At 38.0% G+C, this 6,000-nt stretch overlaps 1 protein-coding gene across 1 annotated transcript in view; it reads right to left on the reverse strand.

The window, feature by feature from the left end:
* LOC107713512 (forkhead box protein P1-B-like) overlaps positions 1-6,000 on the reverse strand; it is a 69,817-nt gene that overhangs the window by 46,666 nt on the left and 17,151 nt on the right. The gene's annotated exons all lie outside the window — the stretch shown is intronic.

A 6,000-nucleotide genomic window follows, 5' to 3' on the forward strand; every position in this document is an offset into this window, starting at 1 on the left:
ACAAACAAGCTCAAGCGGAATAAAAAGGGTGAGCATATTACGTCCGGAAAGGAAAATGACGTGATGACATTGAGAGGGTCCTCGCGCTGTTGACAGGGGTCTTTAATTAGAAGAGAGGCTGCGTGAATACAGTACACGCGTGTGTCTAAGTGTCAGCTTTTCTCTATGATACTCCGCGCCATTAAAATCTCCTTTGTGACATTGGGTGACAAACCACGTCTGTGCTGAACTTGATAGCGGCGGGCATTTGCAACTGTTAACATATCCCCAGTGTGTTTTAGCGAGCGTGTGCGAGATCGCAGCTGTATGTCTCACATCTGCTCCTGATTGGCCAGACATTAGGGCGACAGTCTCCCTTCACCAAGGTTACCCCAATTGCATCCGATTCAGAACCGATGACACGCATTTCAATTTGTCCCATCTTGATGAATGTAACGGAGTCTGTTCTCTCTGAAAGGGGCGCGGTTTTAACCTCCACATCGTCTCCGCCTATTTCAGACCACGCTAAGTATAACAATAAAAAAACAGAACACCTTCCTAAATACACTCAATGTCACAAAGACAGGGTTGAATGTGTTATAAACTCATCACCAAAATGGATATGTGGTGCTCGGATCAAAGTAAAACACACAAGCACGCACCCCAAACACACGGGCGTTACGTCTTAATATGCGGCCCATTTTTCACATGGCTTAGCGCACCATTTGCATAGGCTGCACCCCTTGATTTCTGCATTTCACAGTCATTATGCACTCATGTCCTTATTTCTCAGCGCCACTCATTTTGATGAACTATTCTGAAGGTCAGAGAGGCAGACGGGTGGGTGGTGAGACACACAGACACGTGTGTACATTTGGCAATGAAATACTTGCTAATTTGATCAATTTATACTTTGCAGTGTTACTTTATAATTGAGATACTATTATAGTTTTTATTAATATTTTAAAATAGTTTTTATTTTCTCTTCATTTTAATTGAATTCAAGATTAAGTAATTTTGTTGTGTTGTTGTTATTATTATTTAATGTCTACATAGTATTTGAAATTTAAAGTTTGAAAGAGTAACTGATCTTTTTACTCAGATCTATTTAATTTCACTTAAATTAGATTAAAATTTTCAACGTAACATTTAAACACAAACATGATCTTTTTTGTACAATTTTCATAAATGTTTGAGAGATTTTTGGTTTTGAGTAAACTTTACTTTTGAACTTTGGTTTTGAACTTTTTCCTAATTATAATGTACTAATAAAGACAAATTTACAACTTAAACACAAACATTTCAATTTGCATTAAACTTTGTATTTATGCATTCATATTTCTACTACTATCTATAACTCTTAAATTTGTTTTTTTGAAATTACCATACATATTTACTAAAATACAAAACTTTTTACTTCATTTTTTTTCTTTAAACCAAGCAACATTTTTAAATAGATTTTATAACAGTTCCAACTACCAAATGAAGACTTTAAAACATATGACGTAAATGCAAATGTTTTGTAAAAGAAATAACAACTAAAATTTACTAACTTCTCAGGCCATGACAAATCACAACTTCAGCCTGTTCCAATTAAACCCTTTATATCCACACCTTACAGACAAACTGACACCAGCTTCACACCCTCATTTACTGCATGAATGTGTGTATGTGTGCATGTGTCCACTTCTACCAAACCTCAGCCCTAGCGGAAAGGCTATTACAGCTCACATTTTACTGCCCATTACCACTGAGGTCATTAGTGGAGAGAGGGATGGGCCTCCTCTTAACCTATTGATCATTGTAACTACTAGCATTTAATCCGCTGGTGAATGAGCTGGAATCTCTTTAAGACAGGCCCGCCGCAGAAGAGAAGCACTTCAGCTGAAAAATATCATCCTGGCCACTATATCAGCAGCACTTAAGAGGAGTGAGGGATCCCGCTTCTTACTGCTCAGAGCTGTTCGCTCTTCTCCTCTGGCCGTAATTGTGGAAGTATGCGAAATTAAATTATTATTATGAATTGCGGTAAACGGCCATATCGCTTGATAAGAGGTGAGGAAAGAACAAATACATATTTCAAGTAGTCTCATGATGAAAGTGCTATGAGATAAAGCAGATATATGGTTAAACGAGATACTAGGAATTTTATGAATGCATATTTCAGCTGTCATTTGGACAGTTTTAAATAGCACGAGACTCGTTTGCTCAGAAAAAGAAAGAATAGTTAGGAGAGGAAGAAAGGGCACAAACTGGAGAAAGCTGACGGTTATGAATTTCACTAAGGAGAGGTGTAGGCCAGGTGTGAGTGTAGCACATTAGCGCTACTGTAACTGTAACATACTCGAACAGCTGCTATGTGACAGTAGGCAATGTGCTAGTGCAGGCCTGCTGTCCACCAGCCCTACCCAAAACACACACACACTCAACATTTACATGCCAACACATGCAAACATCTGCAATTTGCAAAAATGAATAAGCAAGCCTGAAACTCACTTTTTAAAAATATAAAATACCAAAAATGTTAAGAAATCGTTACATGTAAAAAACAAAAACAAACAAACAAAAAAAACACACACATTAAAAAGGCAAACATAAATGTAATTTTTAAAACATAAACCTAAAAAAAGTAAACATAAAAACAAAAACAAACATAAATAGATAAACGTAACAAAAAGCAAATGGAAAAAAGGGTAAAATAAGTAAATGTAAAAAAAGTAAACAAAATGTTATAACATAAAACAATAATACAAAAATAAAAATAATTACGCAAAATATACATCCGTTAATAACTTTGCTTCTTCAATTGCACATAAAACTGTAAAATTTATGGGCATAAAATTTATCATTACATTTTATTTAACTCGAAGGTGTTGAATCTCAATATATACAACAACAGAATGATGCCAGCTGGGAGATCGAGCGTACTGGACGCAGCTGTGGATCCAGCTCATTTGAGCATGGCGCTCAAATCCACAGTCCAGTTCGTCTTCAGTATGACTATGAGAAGGAAACGGCATCCAAAAATACGGCTCTAACGAGGAACCATCTGACACACATCTGACGAACCTCAGAAACACTGATACTGACTTAATGAAGAACGCATTCTTCCTGAGAGAGCAAAATGTCATGCACGGAGAGAACGAGAGAACGAAAGAGAGAGGGAGAGATAGGCAATTAAGATGAAGAGTGAAAGGGGGCAACTTCAATCAGAGCGTCTCACATTGAACTGGCCGCACGGAAACAGGTTGCAAAGAAAGCAAGAAAGAAAATCTAATTTTAATGCCAGCTCCCCGGTGTCATCTTGTTTTGTCAGGACATCAAATAGAATTGAGAAGTACAAAATAACAAGCCCTTGAGAAATCAGAGGAGGTTTGGTCTGTTTGAAGCCTCTTGGTTTACCTTGTCCAGAGATATAGGGAATAGCACTGTCCGTGCACTCATTTGGCACAGCGTGCCGTGAAAAAAAAAAGGATTTCATATTTCATGCGTGGTGTAATTATTTATTTGAATGTGCCCTTTTAATTTCAAGAAATTTTGTTTAGCTCAATTTAAAAAGAAGTTTAAAAAAATTGCTAATAAAATGGGCAGAAAATCTGAGTAGAAAGTCCTAAAAACAGTTTGAGAAATAAATATTAAATTCATAATGGATTAAAAGGAGATATTCTTGTCTCATAATTATGCATTTATGAAAACATGCACGTACAATTATTATTATTATGGTTTTTATTATAAAGCGAAGACACTCTAGGGCAGGAGCGTAGATATATCCATCTCCCCAGCCGCTTCTGAACTGCGAATAATTCCACTCCCTCTTCCTCGCTCTGGCTCTCTCGCAGCCCGTTTACAGTTCACATAAACAGGATAATCATAGTCACATTTTCTGCCCATTTACCGAGCAGATTCTGTGGGGGGAAAGCGGCCCATTCAAGGCAACTGTAAAAACAAAAATCCAGATTGCGCTTTAATTAACTTCTAAACCACAAACAAACAAGTTCTCAGCAGAGCTGGCCCGCTCTGCTGTAAAACAAACAAGCAGGGGCGAAGGAGAGCATGAGATTCAGCTTTGCCTTTCCCACACTAACTCAACCCCACTGCAGGTGGGTGTCCCGAAGGGGTGGATCATCAGCCCCGGGACCCTATGAGCTGTTGCTCAAGGGATATTCACTTGATCTCACGCACTAACTGTGGGTGGGTGCATTATGGATGTGCCACGGGCATGTGTCGTGCCTCGATGAGTGTTTGCCTTGGATTTGAGCACAAAAAATAAACATATGTCTCTATTCTCTCTGCATATTAGGATGCAAAAAAAAAAAAAAAAACATCTTCATGAAAACCAGCACGTTGAATTTATATTTTATATTGAATATCCTGACCCTTGACATCTACTGCCTTTAAGTCCTGGAAAGTGCCTACTTATGAGTTTGGAAATTGTAATTGCAATGTGATGTGCACTCAAGTGATTGCGGTCAGAATTAAACGGCACTTTGGGCAATTTCATAGTTATTTCTCCCGTTTTCACTTTCTGACAAAGACAGCTTTTTAAAGTTTAGTTCAAGTAAATAAAGAGCAAAGGATGTGCATTAAATGCATAATCTATTTACAATTAGCAGAAACTTACAAGTGAGGAATCTCACTAGCAATTTATCATAAAAATTTATTATTATTAATTTATTATTTAATTATTTTAAATTAAATATTTATTATTGTGCTGCCACAAAGAAAACACATTTCTGTTTAACTAAAAACAAATCTACATTATTAATATTTTACCTAACGTTACCTATTAAATAGCTATTCTTCATCAACAGTACACAACATGTTAACAATTACAATTTATGATCAAAACTAACTAGCAACCACAACGATTCCTTAACTAACACACCCCAAACTCACAAAAATCAAGGCTGAAATATCTTCCCACTGGAATCATCTCGTAACTGGCAGCAAAAATAATTTCTCACCACAACGCAACCCTTACCCCAGGTGACCCTTGATGTGACTCTAAAATACTGTCACAAAGCAGGACCGCTGAACGTCTCCCGCTCAACCCAGCCTGACATGTGCCACTAAAAACAATGGTGTCGACAAACTGCTTTCCACCACTTTACACCTTTCCACTACACCCTAACGCCCTTTCCTCCCTCCCGCTTTCTCCCTCTCTCTCGCTCTACTCATCCCGCTGATATGATTTATGGTTTACCAGCTCAGCGAGGTTACGCAACGTCGCGCATGCCTTCAGACGTGTTATTGGAGTCGGTGGAGATTTAATTAAGATCACAGTCGCACAAATCCTCCTCAAATTGAGAATTTACTCGAGACAATGGTCGTCACATCCTAGCATGGGAGAGGTCCCATTCTGCGCAACGCCAAACGACAACGACACTAATCCGTGTTTCCATGACATCAAATGAAGGCTTCGGTAAATTGCGCTTCGTGATTTGATCGGCCATGTTGTGATGTTTGTCGCCAGGGTCAATTAATATTGGGTTAGAGATACTGTTAGCGTGTGAGCTAATTTTGAAAAAGAAGACACAAATGAGCGTTGTAATTTGATAGATAAAATCAAAACTTTTACTACAAAAAAAAGAAGAATATAATCTCTAAATTTATACTGTTCCACGCTAAAATTAGTTTTCAAAGTATAAAGTTGCAGATGTGAGTAGAAGAAGCATCCGCAACCTTTTTTTTGCTGTATATCATAAAATTATCTTTCCGAACAATTCGTCGCTACGCTGCTTCTTCCAGAGAGGATGCTCACCTGGTGTGCTTGCTGGAAACTTAGTACAAGAAAAGAAAGAAGAAATGCATCTTTTGAAAAAAACAAGCAAAAGTTTTCTTTCTTTATCTTTCTCCTCTGTGGGAGAATGAAGGAAAAAGTCAACAGAAAAGAACAGCTGGTAATGCCGTGTGTCATCAACACCAAAGTATTCAGGATTCTTACCACATAATGTAGAGCAAGACGTCTGTGAAAGAGGTCAGCCGCATGAACGACTGACCAAACACCCCCCCCCCCCCCCC

The sequence above is a fragment of the Sinocyclocheilus rhinocerous genome, unplaced genomic scaffold, assembly GCF_001515625.1.
Source record: "Sinocyclocheilus rhinocerous isolate Xijiao unplaced genomic scaffold, SAMN03320098_v1.1 scaffold57, whole genome shotgun sequence".
Lineage (NCBI taxonomy): Eukaryota > Metazoa > Chordata > Actinopteri > Cypriniformes > Cyprinidae > Sinocyclocheilus > Sinocyclocheilus rhinocerous.